General features: G+C 42.4%; 1 long non-coding RNA gene across 1 annotated transcript; it reads left to right on the top strand.

Moving 5' to 3' along the window:
• The first annotated feature begins 5,437 nt into the window (after positions 1–5,437).
• LOC149868613 (uncharacterized) lies at positions 5,438–10,525 on the top strand. The gene is made up of 3 exons (XR_016441011.1): positions 5,438–5,695; positions 5,815–5,973; positions 9,957–10,525. It is a non-coding gene; the product is annotated as an uncharacterized LOC149868613 (long non-coding RNA).
• The last annotated feature ends 8,845 nt before the right edge of the window (positions 10,526–19,370 follow it).

Below are 19,370 nucleotides of genomic sequence, written 5' to 3'. Positions count from 1 at the left end.
TATCAGCTTGCATATATATATCAATTAATGATGTAATTAATGCATTTTTATAGTGAGAAGTAACAAAGCACAATTTATCACGGAACACAGAGTTCTCCTTGTACACTGTCAGTTTTATGTAGTCTCTTATTTTTAATTAAACCTTTTCCAGCATCGTTTAAAACAGTCCAGTAAAAGCCATTCTCTCAGGATTCTTTCAAACTGCCAATGCTCAAATATAGCACGTACTGGCCATGTCTACACATGCGCTTCACTGCGGAGTAGAATAATTAGCTGAGGAGTAAAGTGTTACCATCTACATGTGATGGCATGAGGATACAGTAAACTAATTTATGCCAGTGTAAAATAGTACTGTAATGGAAAGTACTATCTTACACCGGGGAAACTTACTGTGATTAAACACATATGTAGATGATAAAAATTGTACCTAGTCAACTCAGCCAGCCAGGGGCCAGATTCATGCCTGCCACCATCTACACTTTCAGCACCCTTGTTCCCCAGCCAGCTCTTTTGCCACCTGAAGCTGCTACTTGGAGCCCAGGGTTGTCCCCCTGTGCTCCCAATCAGCCCAGGCGTGCTCTGTCCTGGGTCAAATTACTGCTGTCCTGGGTACACATGTAGACCCTGTGCCCAGGAGCAGTTTACTTCAGCCCAGACTGCTCTGGAGTTTATTGCTTCACATTAATTGCATGTGTAGATGCACCCACTGTGTAATAAAGACTTTGCCTCCATTTTTCCAAGGTAAAGAGCTGTGGGATTTATTTTCCTAGTATAAACATAATTACTTCTATAGCTTCTGTTTCACAATTAGTTTGGAAGTAAATAACTTTCAACAAAAAATGAGGGAATACTAAATTTTGTTTGAAATGGAGGTAAATTGGGACACACAAGTCATGCCCTGCAAAATGAGGTTTACAAAATGTCCTAAATTTTAATTCAAGTCAGTTAGGTGGTATAAGGATTAGGTTAATCTAGATGTCTAGTTATACAAGCATTCAGGGAGGTTAAATCAGGCAAAAAATGGCAGTCCCCGTATAATTTAGTTTACCTGAAGAGGTGAACTCATGTAGATTGGGAATGGGTTAGCTCAAGCTATCAAATGTCTGTATGTGTTCAGAGTGCAGCCCCAGGAAAGTTCCGCTACTCACCCCATCCCAAGGCTGTGTTCTTCCTACCCCACCAACCCTGACCAGACTTTTTTGGCTACCTAACTTCTCCCCTGCCTCACCCCTGCAGACCTGTCAGTCACTTCCCCCACAGTGAGTTACTTACTTCATTGTGCTGACAGATGTGCAGTTCCCCACTGTAACTCAAGGTACTTCAGAGGAGTTTCAGCATTGCTCCTCAACCCAAGCAATATTTGCTGTTGGGTCCGGGGGCTTGGGGGAATAAGCTCCAGTTTGAAGTGGCTGCATGTCTGCAGCCTCTCCCCCTAGCTGTGCTCCTTCTCCCTTAGCTCCAGTGATGTTTTCAGAATGGGAGGGGAAGAAGGGAAAGGAGGGAGCTTGGTTTGGGGTTTGCCCAGCCTGCTCTAGAGGGTGGGCAAAACCCAGACCAACCTCCCTCCCCACCCTTGCCCACTTCCCATTCTGAAGACAGCACTTGGGGCAGGGCTGGGCTGTGTCAGCCCAGCCCTGCTGCTGGTGTGCAGACAAGTTAACAAATATGGTCCACTTTGTAGTACCTTCACCTGAACTTTCATGTTATGAGTGTTCAGATAGTCATGTGATTGAATGCTTTCAAAGTGCTCTGAAGCCATGCTCTTCTGTAAGGGCACAACTATACAGCACTTTCAAGAGGCCTATTGAACAACAAATGTAACTTCTGTTGCACCTCAGTTTCTTCATGCAGCTTTCGGGACTGGCAAACACATGTACATACCCCCAGTCTACATTCACATGGATTAAAGTGAGCCACATGAATGCATACTGGGTGCAGTGAATGACTACATGCATGCCAATGGCTGCCCAATTCTAAACAATGGTAATTCAAATGTTATATAGTATTATTGTAACCAGTCTCAGCTATGCTTCAGTTAAATAAACTGAATTGAACAATTATGTGGATCATTATTACTGCATGAAATTGGTGGTAAACTAAAGTTAATACAAAAAATAATAATCCACCATTACTAGTCACTTATTGGCTGTAGTTGTGTGTCAGGGGCAGAAGCAAATAGCCACAAGTAATTTATGACCTTTCTTAGCCATATTAACACATCTAATTTAATTAACAAAGAAAGTTAGGCTAGAAAACCCAACACTGACCACTTACGTCTTGTGAAATAAAAACTTATTGTACTTTTCTACAGGCAGAAAAAACAGGGAATTATTTTCTAAAGTTTGTATGTCTTAAAGTAGATTTCTCCCTTTTCTAGTAATTTCAAACTTGGAACAACAGCAAGGGTATTCTTTTGTCAATGCAACTTGCAAAGTGGGTAAAAAATTACATCAGGTCATGTTGGGGACCTTGGAGATCATTCAGGGTAACCACCTGCAGTGATTCAGGATTCACTGTTATAAGCCACCCCACAGGGATGCCTGTCTACTTCTTCTTTGAAAATCTCCTGCAAAGGAAATTTTACAGCTTCCCCAGCTAGCTTGTTTCATTGCCCTATTGTATTTAATATTAGATTTCCTGTCTCCCTCCCCCCACAACTTGAATGAAATCCGCATTGCTATAGTTTTAAATCCAAAGCCATGTGCCCTGGCATGTGTGATGAGAGAAGGGTATTTCTCAAACTTCTTTCTGACAGCCTTCCAAAGATTTGAAAACTGCTATCATGTTTCCCCTCAACTTAATCTCCTTTCCTCTAGACTAAACATACCTAGTTGCTTCAGCCTCTCCTTATATGCCTTGCTTGCCAACCCTTTCATCATCTTTGTTTCTCTACATCCTTCCTATTACCTCGTCCAGTTCTGGGTACTGCGTGTTCCAACTGAAGCCTAACTCTGGCTCAGTAGTGGTACTACACCACTCACCTATCTGTTTTTTTGCATACAATGCTTCTGAGTATGCATTCCAAAGTTAGAATTTGGAAATGAGTACTGTCTTCATCAAGATTATAGAATGCATCACTTCTTGAACTTGGACAAGCATAGAGGATTGGCCAGGGGTCTAACTGTATTGCATTTGAAACAAGATCAAGCAATGATGAATTTAAATGAAAATAAAATGCATCTCTGCCCTTCTTATTTACACTAAAATTGTCTTATTTACTCTAAAATTTAACAACTGGTTTTCCAAGTGTGATTGTTGTATACCAGACTTGTACAAAATTCTATGAACTATCAGAAGGACAAAAATGAGCCAAATTTAGAGCTGGTCCAGGAATTTTCTGTTTTTTTCTGGTGGAATGATTTTCTAAAGAAAATGCAGTTCAGACAAAACAGAAGGTTTTTTTCCTTGAAAAAGAATGATTTTATTGAAATCTCCTTCTCTCCCTCACATCACGGTCGGGGAGGGGAAGTAACATAATAGCTTTTGTAGGAAGATGGATTTTTATCTGAATTAGAATATTAGAAGGTTTGAGTGGAGTCTTGATTTGAACGTGAAAACAAATGTGGAAAATCCTAATATTTCCATGGGACAGATCATTTGAATTTGATTCAGATTAACATTTTCTGTATTTGCTTAGAGGCACTGCTCTTCATATGTGCATATGTGTGTCTTCTTATAGAAGACAATGGTATCAAGGCTAAAAACAGACAAACTGTATGATTTGGATTTGAGCAAGTTGTCTCACAGGGAACCCCAGACTTTAAATATGGACAAGCCCATTGTCCCACATTAAATATCTGTATTTGAAGTATTTGAATTAATCCTTTGCCTTGGAATGATCACTGTTGATTTGAGTTAATGGCCATTTAAGCCTCATATGCTAACAACTATTCTGTCTCTGTTGGATGCAAATCAAATCTCAGACTAATCCGCCCTGGATTAAACTGGTTGTCTGTTTTTAGCCCAAGTGCCTTTCCCCTTATTCTATATTGTCTTTTTTCTGCCAAACCATAACAAGTGTTGAGGGGTGACAGATAATTTTTCCATTAGAAGAGAAATGAAAGATTATGACGAGAATCCTCATCACTCCATTCTAATTTTGGAACATATGTGCTAATGAGCAGCAAGGTTTTATTTCTCGTAGGCATTCTCAGTGAAAACTGGTATCCATTTCTAAAGCAGCAAATCTGCACCAAGATATTACTCTAGGTGAGAGAGATTAAGGCAGAGAGCAGAATCCCATACAGATTACCATAGTTGCTCTATCACACAACCAAACTTCATTAAACCATTAACAATGAAGGATTTCTTTTCTGTACATTGTTTTCTGAGAAAAAGAACTAGTGACTGATTCCTGTTATCAAGTTACTTAATATTGAGGGCAAATTTTGTTTTGGGCACTTCTTGACAGGTTACCCACTGTGCAATAATGAAATGTAGTGCATCTATCCAGATTGTAAGCACAAATATTTGGGTAAAAATGTGTGTTGTCTTGTTTTCTTTTCCTTTGGGTTTTTTCTTCTCTGAGCATTCTGAAGTAAATTTGTTCATTTATAAATCAATCAGGACTCACAGTAGAGATGATATCTTTTATTAGACGAACAAGATTTTTTGCAAAATACATTCTTTTAATTGCAAGCTTTTGGACACAAACACACTTCATCAGGCATTGGAGAAAAGATTGTAAAAGTTCTCCTGGGTAGAATTTATACATAAAATTGTAGAACAGAATATATTATAAGTTGCACTCAATAAAATCTGGACCTTTAAAAACGGTCACTTGAGTCTTACCCATTTCATGCCCCTTTAGCTTAAGACCTACACTGGAAAACAAAACCAAAAAAAGTATAAAGTTTTGAGGGTCTCTATTGTGTTATACAATTATTTTGTTAATAAAGGAACATAAATAATAATATTAGTATTATTAGTCCTAATAGAATGCATACGTGCTGCTGTTAGGCAATACAGAGAATCATTTACATTAGATACTTATCTTCTCCAATGTGATAGGTGGAATAGAACTGGCTAGAAAATGGTTATTGTATTATGTGATAACTTTAAAGATTTTGAAATTTTTCTCTTTCTGTACTTGAATGTGGAACACTTTACCCAAAAGAGATGGGTAACATTTAGAGATGGTTTAAGTCAGGATTTCAGGGTTTGTTTGTTTGTGGAGTTTTCCCGCCCCGCTCATAAATTGTCTCTTCTGAAAGTGACAAAACACATCCTATTTATCAATACACAAATCTCACAGCAGTTTAGAAAAGCAAGTAAAACACAGTCTATTCCCAGTAATGTCTATTGTATCCAAAAAGGCAACTAACATGATAGAAATGAGACTGAATCTGTGAGATATTGGAGATGTTCAGTTATGTAACTAAACCCGAAATGGAATTCTTTCAATTTGACTTTTTTTTTGGTTTCATTTTAGTCTAAACTAGGGGAGGAGGGAGTGGGGAGCAGTGTGTCCACATGCTCCAAACAGGCCGAAGGAGCTCAGCAGTCCCGGAGGAGAAAGCGTCACGTTATCGTCATAGGCAACTCCATCCTGAGAGGTACAGAGCGCCCCATCTGTTGCCAGGACCCCTCGACATGCAAAGTCTACTGCCTACCCAGAGCAAAGATTCAGGACGTGACGGGGATGATCCAGGCCGTGATCCAGCCCACTGATTACTACCCCATCGTCCTAATCCTTGTGAGTACTAATTGTGCGGCCAGGAGAAGCCCTGATTACCTGATGGCAGACTACCACACTCTGGGGGGGCATGCTGAAGGAGATAGGTGCACAGGTGGTATTTTCTTCTGTCCTACCAGTGAGTGAATGTGGAAGATGGCATGAGACGTGCATCGCAGAGACCAGCTGGCACCTTTGGGAATGGTGTCTTGAGGTGGGCTTTGGCTTCCTTGACAACAACCTACACATCACGACAAGAGACATGCTAGGATGGGATAGGCTCCACCTTTCCCCTAAAGGTAAGCGTGTGTTCTCTTCTAGGTTGGCAGATCACCTCCAGCGGGCTTTAAACTAGGCTCGTCGGGGGAAGGGGAAGACGAGGGAGGAGGAAGCCTTGGATTGCTAGTGTCACAGGGCGGGGACCTAGGAGCAGCCGTGATCACTCCTGGCGCCCCCTACTGTGCCAAGTTGGTATAAATGCACCCTTGTTCTTGCCCGCCACATCTTTGATGATAAGAGTTATTAAGGGAGGCTCCCTTTGGCCTCCTTGGCACGGTACTCCTGGGGTACTCCCGCCAGAACCCCAACTACAGATGATTCTGGGCACTCCCGCCCCAGGGCTATGTGTGGCTCCTACCACCCCTTATACCATGCTCCAAGCTTCTCAGATGTACCAGATGTTGTTGAGTCAATTATTGTTGCCCGCGCCCTCGCAGACACCCTCCGGGCTTCTCCCAGTCCTCTCGCCCTCCCCAGGGCTTAACGCAAGCACCTTCTGGGCTTCTTGCCGGTGCCCACACTGGTGCTTCTCAGAATTGGGGCTCAGGTGGCCGTAGCCATGCCTGGCCCCCAAACTCACTTCTCGGGTCGATGATCCCTATCCGGCTCAGGCAGCCTCGGCCTTACCTGGCCCTCAATCCAGATTGCTGTGCCCTCTCCCTGTGCTACTGGGGAGCTCCTATGAGGCCTCCTCCAACCCCTTATAGCCTCACCTGGTCCTCCGGTGTAATAACAAACAAAACCATAAGCCAATTCGCCCCAACTCAAAACCAAGCCTCCTGGCAAAAACACAAACTCTTGCCCTCTGACTAAACATCACTCAAAGCCCTACCAGGGGTATCTTCTCCTATTCTCCATGAACCGAAGCTGTTCAGGCCATCTAGCTTGTTTAGGTTGTAATGCTCCACCAGAGCTCCTTCAACCTTTGATGTTAGCAGGGAACTCCTGTTTGGCCTCAGCCTAGGCTGTTTATGTAGGCCAGACCCTGCCCCCTTCTGGTCAGCTGACCGACTGCGGTTGCCCCGGTACCCAGCACCTGTGCCTTTCCCAGGAGCAGGCACCTCAGTGCCCTGTGACAGCTAAACCAAGCAGCACTCACAAGTACAGCCCAGCCTAGACCGATGAGCAAAATATATACCCAGGTAAGCAATAGGGGCCAGGGCAATGTTGAGATTAGCATAACCACAGGAGGCCTCAAATGCCTCTACACAAATGCTCATAGTATGGGAAACAAGCAGGAGGAACTTACCCTCCTGCTAGCTGACACCAATCCAGACATAGTGGAGCTCACTGAAACATGGTGGGACCTAACACATGACTGGGCAGTGAATATCAAGGGCTATAGGCTGTACAGGAGGGATACAACAGGGAGGAAAGGTGGGGGCGTGGTGCTCTACATTAAGGAGGAATAGACATCCTCATCAGGTAGTATAGAGTCAGAGGAGGGGCACCCTGAAGTGCTCTGGGTTAGAATACAAGGCAGTCGAGGGGAAAGAGATTTAACGGTGGGGGTCTACTACAGACCACCCAACCAAGGGGAAGAGCTAGACCAAGAATTTTTAAGTCAGCTCATGGAGGTAGTTAGGTCAAAGGACGTGGTCATCATGGGTGACCTGAACTTTCCAGACATCTGCTGGGAAAAACAGTCAGCCAGGTCTGACCACTCACGTAGGTTCCTAGCTGAAATACAGGACCTCCATCTAACCCAGGAGGTGCACAGCTCCACCAGGGGAGATGCCTTGTTGGACCTGCTGCTGGCCACAGGTGACAACCTGGTGAGGGGTCTGCGGGTTCTCGACCACCTGGGCGACAGCGATCATCGCCTGCTGGAATTCACCATCCAGCGCAAGGTGGCAAAGGCCTGCAGAAAGGCAACAGCTCTAGATTTCAGGAGGGAGGACTTCAATGAGCTAAGGAGAATAGTCAGGGAAGCACTGAGGTCCCAGAGGGGAGGGGAGCCATGTGTCCAAGAAGAGTGGTAACTCCTTAAAGAGATGATCCTCCAAGCCCAAAGGGAGGTAATCCCAACACAGATCAAAGGGAGCAGGAGGGCGCAAAAGCCCCCATGGTTCACCAAAAGCATCCAGGAATGTCTTCTAGCTAAAAGGGAGGTGTACACCCAATGGAAGGGAGGGGCCATCATCAGGGAGGATTATGCTACAGTTGCTTGGGGATGGAGGGGGGCGGTCAGGAGGGAGAAGGTGGAGATGGAATTGGGACTAGCTTCCTGGATCAAGGACAACAAGAAGTCCTTTTTTAAATACATAGGGGGCAAAAAGAGGGTACCGGGTAACTTGGGGCCCCTGCAAGACACACTAGGAAATTTGGTCGTCACACCAGATGACAAAGCTAACCTATTTAATGACTTCTTTGCCTCCATTTTCCTGAGCTGGGACCAGATCAGCCTCCCCACTGGGCCCCCCTCAGGCCCCAGGGGTGGTGCACCTAGGCCAAGGTTCAATGAGGATCTAGTTAGGGAACTTCTGGAGGGACTGGATGTATTCAGATCAGCTGGTCCAGACGATCTCCACCCCAGAGTGCTGAGGGAATTAGCTGAGATTATTGTGGGACCCCTGGCACGGTTTTATGAGCACTCGTGGTGCTCTGGTGTGGTGCCAGAGGACTGGAAGAGGGCCAATGTGGTTCTCATCTTCAAAAAAGGGAGGAAGGAGGACCTGGGGAACTATAAGCCAGTTAGTCTTACCTCGATCCTGGGTAAGCTTTTTGAGAGAATTATCCTGGCACATGTCCACGAGGGGCCAGCAGGGAGATTATGCTTAGGGGAAACCAACATGGGTTCATTAGAGGCAGGTCCTGTCAGACCAACTCCAAGGAGGATTACTCCGTGCTGGTCCGGTTCTGCAGGGAGCAAACCAGGAAAGCCAAGGCTGTAACTGAACTCCAACTAGCTTCAGGCATCAAGGACAACAAAAAGTCCTTTTTCAGATATGTGGGGAGCCGGAGGAAAAGCAAGGGCAATGTTGGACCCCTGCTAAACCAGATGGGGCAACTGACAACTGACGCCCAGGAAAAAAACAACCTATTAAATAGGTACTTTGCGTCAGTCTTTCATCAGTCACACGGGATGCCCATGCCTGCTATGGGACAGGGAAATCTGGGTGAGGGGGATCCCCTACCCTCCATCAATGCTGACCTCGTGAAGGAACACCTTGAGAAGCTGGATACCTTCAAGTCAGCTGGCCCTGACAACCTGCACCCCAGGGTACTCAAGGAGCTGGCGAGCGTCATAGCCCAGCCCCTGGCACGGATCTTTGAAAACTCCTGGCGCTCTGGTGTAGTGCCCGAAGACTGGAAGAAGGCCAATGTGGTGCCGATCTTCAAGAAAGGGAGGAGAGTGGATCCGGCTAACTACAGGCCCATTAGCCTGACTTCTATCCTGGGGAAGATCTTAGAAAAGTTTATTAAGGAGGCCAACCTTGATGGACTGGCCCAGGCTAACATCCTAAGGGATAGCCAGCACGGGTTTGTTGCGGGTAGGTCTTGTTTGACCAATCTCATTTCCTTCTATGACCAGGTGACCTATCACCTGGACAAGGGAGAAGAGATTGATGTCATATATCTTGACTTCAAAAAAGCTTTTGATCTGGTATCCCATGATCACCTCTTGGCCAAACTGCCCAGTTGTGGCCTTGGCTCCACCACGATGCTGGATTATTTTTTTCACTATCCTGCAATTGTATTGTTTGAAATCCCAACAGCAAACCATTCATAACTCGCATCAAATTGATTTTTGCTAGACATGGGATTCCTCAAATTGTGAGAACAGACAATGGACCTCAATTGAACTATCTTGTGTTTAAAGAGTTTGCAAACAAATATGGATTCTGTCACAACGATTCAAGTCCTAAATACCCACAATCCAATGATCTGATGGAAAATGGAATATAAATAGTGAATAAATTGTTGGGGGGAAAAAGCTACAGATTCACACACCAGTGTTTACTTGTCACTCTTAAATTTACTTCTCACTCTTAAATTACAGGGCAACTCCCATGAAAGATGGATTGTCTCCAACAGAAATGTTGTTTAACAGGAAACTCAAAACCAGGCTGCCAAATCTTGTAGATGATGCTCATCTGAATGAAAAAAAAAGACATGAAAGCATTAAAAAAAATCAAAATAATCAACAAACTAAAACAAAAATGGTACTATGACAGGAGTTCCAGGGAGCTACCACAACTGTGTAACAAAGATATGGTGCTTATTTCACATGGATGAACGTAGAAACAAAAAGCATTAGTTTCCCGTCAAGGAGTTTCCAGATCCTATAAAGTAGTCACACCAGAAGGACAGATGTTAAGAAGGAACAGACAGTTGCAGCTCGTAAAGAGGAGAAAAGAAGCAGCATCACAAAATTCACCAAAGGAAATGGAGCTAACATCAAAGCAATGAGAAATGACAGGGGAGATTTGAACATCACACAGAAGTAGAGACCTCTGAACAAGGAAACCAAACAAGAACTGAACCAATAAGGATTGACAATGCAGAGAAACTGAGAAGATCACTTAAAGCTAAAAAGCCAACAGAAAGACTAATAAAACTGTTAAAATGTGCTTTAAGTAAGGGTTGAACTAAACTGCCAATGTTAGTATTACATGGGGGTATTACATGAGAATATGTTACATGTAAAGGGGGAAGATGTGTGGTTACCTTTAAGAGTGTTATGTATAAGTTGTTCCATTTGCCTGGAGATTGCAGGAGGGAACAGCAGATCAGTAAGCTAAGAAGGCTCTGTGAATAAATAAGTGTTTATCATTTTATATTTTAACTCCTTGGTCCTTTGAGAATACTACACTCAGTACCAGCTGGTGCTTATCAGGGCTTCTGGGCACCGTTCAGTAAACCTGGAAATCTAGATCTCAGGGGCAGGTTTTCCCAGGCCTCCCAGAGATGCCAAGTACTCCAACTGATGCAAAGAGCCTAAATGCCAAGGTGGTTTAAATTAGCTTCTCAAGGCTTTGCGAATCTTTATTTGTAGGGCCAGAGAATGAGGCCTTTGAGCTGAAACTTGACTCTGCGTTGTGGGAGGGAAACTGGAAATGCTGACTGCTAGTCTGTTGTAGAATTTCAGACCTTAGAAATACTGAGGCCCCTGGCAATTCTTTCATTGCCCCAGAAACTTTGTGTAATGATATAGCATTTTCAGTGAACCAGTAATCCTGGAAAGTTTCTGTCCTGCTCTAGTACCTTGTTTTAAGAATCAATTACTTTTGTGAAGCTCTTCCTTTGGTTCAGGAGTACGGCTCTTGAGCGGACTGGAAAGTATCTCAGACTACAGGACTTGCAATAAAGTCCTAAATTAGTTCCAGACAGTTTAGCAATGGAGTTCTTGAGCTAGAAGCATAATTCAGTAAAGAACAATTTCTGACAAAGTAACCACTGACTTGTCAAAGATCTTTCTCTTGCATCAGAAACACCCAATACAGCAAAATCTTTTTATGACCGTGTTAGCTTCCAGTATTGAATGCAGGGAACTTTACCAGTTACATGTGATAAAGAGCATGCTTAAGGTTGTTTTCCTCAACTATGCCAAAATTTCCATGAACTGTATCAAAGCATTGGAGTTTGGGTGTTGGAAAAGGGAGCTCTAGAAAGCATTGATCTCCTTCAAATCCATTCTCAGTGTACTGTTTCCCTCCCCAGGATGCATTGCTTTTTGTTTTTTGACATCACTGTTGAGATGGAAAATCACCAAGAGGGTACTGTAGAGGTATTACCTTAGAGCATGTTTTGACTATGTGACTTTCAGCTGGTTTCCTTCTCTCGATAAATTAAGAACATCACTTAGTGTCATTTTTTGTATTTGAAAGGATGGTGGTGAAGTATTTTCCACATAGTTAACTATTAGAGTATAGTAAGCCATTTGGCGGGAGTGGGAAGAGTCACATTTCAGAGAAGGCACTTTAAATCATATTTAGAATAACGGCAATTTTTTGAAATGCCTTCAGTTAAAAAAACATTACTTATCTTCCAGTGATCTGACTCCATTCACATATGAGGTCTGGTACGATGCAAGGTTCATCCTCTATTCAAGTTCTTGTAAAAAGACATGTTGGTACTGAGACAAAGCCACAGATAGATGGTTTTTCCACCAACAATGTATTAAAGACCAAAGGTTTTCATGAAAGCTCTGCCCCAAACTTTAATGAGGCCAAACAATTGCACATTACACTGACTTGCTGATTATGCTTTTGGATCCCATAACACTGCATATCCAAAGACCTGAAGAGGAATTTGGGAGCAAATCTGACTTCTGAGAGAGATGATTTGAAAGCCTGGTTTTTATTAGCATCAGAAATCACATTAAAAAAAATCTTCAACTGTTCCCTAATTTTAATAGAACACAGATTTGTCTTGTCTTGGAGAGGACTGTTGCCCATTGTAACTCTGATTTCCTTGCAGTGCCATAAAGACACAGTAGTGGGCTTTGCTGCCAACCCCCTGGGCAAAGAGGCAGAAGAGTTAACTTGCTTCTTCCTTTGACCCATTTAAAATTCATGATACTTTCCTGCTGAAACAGTCATGCTTTTGTACAGAGATGACATGAGTTCAGCAACAAACTCATAAATCATTCCTTCCTTTGTTGGCACGGAAGATCTCTTAAACCTGCATTTAATGCATGTAGGATTGAAATAATTTTACTTTATTTGATCCAAAAAGAAGTAACATGTTAATGTCTTGGGAGCTCCCTGTGCTTTGTATTGACACAGATGTCTCCATACTATGTAGCAGCCATGTGTGCCAACGAGGAATAAATCCCTTGTGATGGCTGAATCTAAATAATTAGCATTTTATTTAATAATGATTCTGTGACTAAACTTCATACAAGCCTGCCTGGAATGTAATAAGAGTGTAACTTAAAATAGTGACAGCAATGTCATGGGTCCAATGGCAGTCTACAAATCACTGTAGTTTATATAACTAATGAGCTCAACCACACTACAGGCAGTCCTCGTACTTACAGCAGGTTACGTTCCTGGAAAAGGCACTGTAAGTTGAAACGATGCAAGTCAAAACTGATTTTTCCATAGAAACAATGCTATAATACGGGGTTACATTCCTGAAAAAGGGCCTGTTGCCCAAGTTTTTATAAAACTGACCCTAAACACCATATTTAAATCAACTATTTAATCAACTATAAATGATATACACTGTATAGTACAACACTTTCTAAAGTGTACTGTATATAAACTGACTAAACAGGACAATACAGTAACTAATCACATGACATTTTATTTAGTCAGAAGATGAAGTAGCACCTTCATCAGGGTCATGGAATTCAGAAGGGCTTCTTTGGGGAGATTTTTGGGGAGACTTAGGGCCACTTGATGGCTTTCTGAGAAACTGATCCAGGGACGTTTAGTTTGCTGCCCTCTTTTTCTCATTGTAAATTTCCCTGTAGTGCTGTAAGTGCAAGGATTTAGTGCCTTAAATAATAACATGGGTGTAAATGGTGGAGTGCCGCAAGTGCGAATTGCCGGAAGTCAACATGCCATAAGTTGAGGACTGCCTGTATAGAAAACAGACTTTAAAAACCCAGATAAAGTTCCTAACTGTGATAGAATGGCCATTCAAGTGGGTGGATGTTCAGGAGTATCTCTATTTCTGGTAATGCCTACACAATAAACCACTATGGACTTCAAATATCTACCTCACCTTGTCTGATTCCAATTTCAGTACTGGAAAGGGGTGTTTTTGTTTCTTCTGTTTCTCCTCTCCTCTCCCATCCAAACAGAACAATTCTAGGAGGATTGGAGATGGAAGCAATGACGCTAAAGAAAGACACATGTAGGCAGAATGGCATGGGGGGGAGAGGGGAGGCCAAAACAAAAAGGTATCCACAAACAAAGGGCAAATATTTTCAGGTCTTCCCTGATATTTCCATTGTAATGTACTACAAAACAAAGTTCCTTTTTGGAGAATTGGGAATGATGGCAAGGATATAAAAAATATTTTACAGTATGTTTTATTATTGTTGTTTTTGTTGATGTTTGTTTGTTTAGGCAAGTAATCTGGAAAACTAATTGAGCTACTGGAAAGAAACACTGCAGAATAGAAAATAAGTTGGCTGGAGAGGATGCAAATGAAAATTAAATATGGTGAAATGTTTGTTGCTCAAGAGGTTGGTATGTAACATGATAGTAGCTGATGTTTCAATGTAGTGATTATCAAAAAACTTCTTTTGCTCATGCAATGCAGTTATTATTCCTGTACAAACAAACTAAAACAGTTCTATGTTCTTCCATTCTTTTCATTTGTGAAATCGTTCACCTAGGAATTCTTTGCATTTCTCATAGATGTAAACAAAGAGGGCAATAACAATTATTGCACAGTTACTTTGACACAGAATCCAAGAAAATGTATTAATTTAACCTCCCAGGGGAGCAAAGCATTCTAATTCACTTCAGTGAATGGAACTACAACAGCCCCACAAATGGAGTATAAATTATTTCATATATACTTTTCTCAAAGGCTAGGGACAGAAGTTGCATATAAATTAGTATAAGTAATTGGAAACCGGTTCAAATCTGTAACACAACAGAAGTTCTGTGCACATAAACCACTTTCAAAATGGCCAAAACTAGTTTAAGATAATGTAGTATCAGACTTAACTGATTTAGGTTAAATCAGTTTATTGAACTTCTGTCCCAGCTCCCCTGCAGATTCAAGTTAATTCATAGTCCTCCACCATCCCAGGATGCTTTGCACCCCCTCCCCCCCGCAACCTCCCTTTCTCAAGATGGGTGGGCTAGCCTTGATCCAAGTTGTCTGCTACGGCTGAACAGGGAGGTGTGCTCTAGTGCCCCCCAGCTTCTGGTCTGGGTCTCTGCAGGCATGTGGCTGCATTTCCAGAATCAAAAGTGAATGTCTGTTCACTTGCTTATTGGTTCAGTCTACAAAGCTTAGACTAACCTGTGAAGACTGAATCAATTCAGCCTTGGGCTTTTGGACTGTCTTACTTAGCCCAAAAATAAGCTTTATGACTACTACTTATTTAAGTAGTGGTGTAGAATTTATTGCATGGGTGTTCTAAAAAGTGCATCTTGTGCATCTAACAATCATGCACCCACCAAATCCTATGTTATGTGTCCATATAATATCTATGAAAGTAAATGTGTGTGTAAACAGTACTACACCAGTCAAGAACTAGTATGAATCTTGGTGATCTTGCCGGCTTAGTGGGAGTGGGCTAGTATCTGAAAGTTCAGAGATCAGATTTTTCTGCTCATTTGATCAAGCAACTTCCATTAAAATAAGCAGGAGTTCTTGCTATAATTGGGAAATACTGTTTCACAATGAAGAATTTGCAGGCCTAATACTCATTTAAAATGAAAGGCTCTTAGTGAAAAGGAATCTAAAAATCCCTTTTGGATTGACAGAGAGCTGTAATGGTATCTTAACACTGATGAAAACCAGACAGTATTTTCTCCCTCAATCATGAAGGAAACCAGAACATGTTTGGCTGAGGCATGGTAAGGGTACTGTTCTATGTTCACAGTTACTATCACTTTCTCCTTCTGTCTAAAATATGGATCTGTATGTACATTTGCCACCATTAAGCCCAAGGCCCAAACATTCTATATATACTACTCAAGTAGTGATACTTCTGACTGATGAGGTGTGCAGCCTCCAAGAATTTTCTTTTTATCTTTAAGTTAAGATGGGTATCTCTCTTTCTGTGCATATAGAAGCTATACTAGAGCTCAAAGAGAAGTTATGGACCCATTGCAGAAAGTAATGGGTAACAGTATATTCTGCTTACTCATCTCAGTTCAAAAGAGTGATCTATTTTGGTCCAAATGTCTATGAAATTCTGAAATCATATGCCTACCTCATCTCTCAAAGGATGCCATAGCAAACCCATGCCTCAAGGGCAGTTTTGATACCCCCTAGAAGCCATGTGACTCCTGCCCCCACTCCAGCTGCTCCAGGTACCTTCCCTTTTCCTCAACTGCAATGCCTTGATGGAACTATTATGGTTTTAAGAGAGGCTGCCCCAGGGTCCCAGAGTAAGCCCTTGTTCACTTTGGCCAGCTGATACCTCTTGTATTCAGGTAGCCCCAGTCTTGCCCCTGAGGCAATTGAAATTATGGCCCTTCTGGCCCTATCAGTGCCACATGGCATCAGTTGCCATACAGGCTATATTCATGACCTCCATCCCCACTGTGGCCACACCCATGCCTTACAGGTGCAACACCATGTTCATTTGGAGGTGCCTTGTCATGTGCTCAGCTCCCCCCAACTCCTCACATGCTGTATCCACCTTAGTCTTTTGGTATCAAGCTCAAAATAACACAAACATGAGCAAGCAAGCTTCACAAGCTAAATGGCTCCCCTAGTCAGGGTTAATGTTGCTCACAGGCCCTACCTCCCTTGGAGCCTTCTCATCCCAACTCCCTGGGTGGCTTGGGTTAACCTGTTGGTTAGTCTCCAGTAGCCTTTCTCTCCTAGGAGCTCCACTCCCTGCAGCATGCAGGGGCAGACTGCTCACTTGGCTTGAGGCACTAGCCTTATGCTTTCTGAAGCCCCACCCCTTTCTCTCACATGGCTCCCCAGGTACATGTAAGGCTTTCCATTTGAGCTTGTCAGCCAGCCTGCCTTCTGCTGCAGCTGTCAGCTGCTCCCCCTTTTTAAAGTGACAGGGGCCTTGATCCCTGTTACAGACTCATTCTTCTCAGTGAATTCTGGAGCTCCACTTGGATGCTTGGATGGGGAGGGGTGTAGAGCATGGCAGAAGCAGCCCTGGACTGAACAACTCCCGACAGGCACATGTTCAGATGTGTGCCTGGGCACAATTTAATGCACCTGAATTTTCTGTGTAGAAAGTGAGGTTCCTCTAAAGGTGTCATGCTCTATTAGCATTGTTAGGCCTGCAAACACCTAGACATGATTCCCAAGGTAAACTCAGAGATTTCAAATAGGAACCCATAATGTCAAAAATATTTCTGACCTGTTTTGATCTTTTCTGAGTAATTTGCAAGAAAAGAAGCATTCTATTTTTTCAATAGTCAAAAAAGAGTGAAAACTAAAAGCTGGCATTTCATGAGCAGTGCCTTCAATCTAAAAGGATTGAGAATGACTTCCAATAGGAAAACCAGTGGATGAGAGGCAAAGGATTGTATTAGTTGCCAGACGTTGTACAGGGCCAAATCTTACGTGTGTGCCTTGCAAGAGCCTTCCGGATCAAGCCTTTACAGCAAGACAGTTGAGAAACGGCTAGTGTGCGAATACTAAAGGAGCTAAGACTTAGTATTGTTAACATTTAGAGCATATGCACATGAACTTTTAATCTCATGGCAAAGGTAGGTAGGCATTACCTGTGTATCCACTGCTCTGCAGTAACTGTTCATGTGTGTGTTCCTGCCCTACAGTAAGCGGAAGCTGGACTGTCACAGCTGAACCTTCAATGAAAGACAGGTAATCTACTGAGCTTGACCTTTCTTCTGTGAAGTAACACTGCACATAGATGGTAATTTCAGAACAGCTGGCATGCAGTATATCCACATCTTTTGTCACTGTGCCACAGTATGTCCCTTTCTCCTTCCCCACTTCACTGGGAATGGGCAACATCTTCCACGGGCCCAAGAAGCAGCTCTTGCCTGGGCTGGCAAACCAGCTCCAAGCACTAACCAAGGTTGCAAAGCCCATGCAATGCTGACGGAATCACAAGAAATTTGACCAGCATTCAGAAGTTATTTAAAGCACTGTAGGTTGCTAAAGTACTGTAAAATAAAGCGTTTCAAATTTAGTATCTCATTTAACAAAGTTTAATTTAAAGCCCTGTACCCATTTTTAAAATGCTATAAAGCCCTGCACTTCCTTTAAATCACAGCACTTTAAATGGTGAAAAAAGCAACTTCTGTGCACACCCTTAATGATATAAGCATAAGCTTTGGGTTTTATTCTTGAGTAAGAATTTGAAGGATCTAATACTAGGACTTAACAACTATCAGAGCACTTATGTAGGACTTTGGAAAAGTGTTGGGCACCTTGTAACTCCCAGGGAAACCAGAGAATGCTGCTTTGTATCCATTTACTTTTCAAAATTGGGCCACTTAGATATTTTAAATTGCTCTTGGATGCCAGAGACAAGGATATTTGTAGATGAAATCTTTTATTGGACCAACTGCATGACTGTGATAAAGTTAGAGAAGCTTTTGAATGCAAGGCACACTTCATCAAAGCAGAGCTCTTTATTTTTTTAATTAATTTTTTTTTAGGTTGTGAATTTTCCGCTATGAGCATCAGATTACAATAATTTCCATATTTTGGTGGTATTGGAGTGGTGTTGTAGCTGTGATGGTCCAAGAATTATGTGAAAGGCAAGGACTTTTGTGGGTTAGATCCTTTATTGGAACAATCTATATGTCCATAGTTAGGCAATTCTTGGCATTATGTTTATCCTTACCCAAAGTTGAAAGAAATGATTTCCACTTTAATCATTGAAAGTACCTTTAAAAGGGGCCCTGGATTTCACTGGATTCAGCTTGTCTTTGCCTTTGAATGCTACCTATTTAGATATGACAGAATTCAAAAGCATATTGATCCAGTTGTCTACTAGTTTTTTTTTTGGGGTGTGTGTAAAGCCACTGAAATGAGTTAGGGCAGGGGGAAAGCAGGGTTGCAGCCACAAAGTTTAAGTGGAATTGTGTGTGCGTTTATTATGGTGTAGGAGACATAACAGAGAAGTAGTGCCTAAACTATTGTTCTTGAGGTTACAGAGTGATTCAAGAATCATGTGTCTCTTGATCAGAATTGTGTACCAGAGTGGAGGATGCACAGTCATAATGTATCTATTAGCGACCAATTGGCCTCTTTGCAATCCCATTTATTTGTCATTTTTAAGGCTCCTGGACTCCAGGATGAGCAACCCTGAGTACAATTTTAGTAGAAGCAGAATGGCCTATTTGGTAGTGTCTGTTTATTAAACCTGAGCGAGAAGCAGACTCAAAACCCCCCAACCCATATCTAATGTTCTTGATTTCCCCCCACCCTCCCACTGCACATATCTCATCAACATTTGGTAATACCTGAAATTTGTTCACAGGATCATTTTTTTACTGGATCACTTAGCAATCCCCTTTGTCTTCTGCAGCTACGCATACAAGCAAACTCTTGTTCAGAAGGAAAGAAGAGTGTCATGCCTGCCTGTTCAAATGTTCATTTGCTTACGTGCTTATGAATGAAGTATTTTGTTCAGGTGACTTGAAAGCAGCCTGTGGATTTGGCAAATAGCCAATTAGGGAGCAGTTACAATGTTATGTGCCTAGATGACCAATTACACAGAGAGTGAAAGATAAATATCAAGACAAGAATTATGGCTGATCATAGGTGACCGGTTCACAGGTTGGAAATGTTTGCCTAAGCCGTGCAGGGATTTATTTTCCATTTTTAA

Source organism: Crocodylus siamensis, chromosome 3 (genome assembly GCF_052110815.1).
Source record: "Crocodylus siamensis isolate JL-2025a chromosome 3, ASM5211081v1, whole genome shotgun sequence".
Lineage (NCBI taxonomy): Eukaryota > Metazoa > Chordata > Crocodylia > Crocodylidae > Crocodylus > Crocodylus siamensis.
Note: the sequence above shows the minus strand (reverse complement) of the source record. Positions and strands in the feature narration are given on the sequence as shown.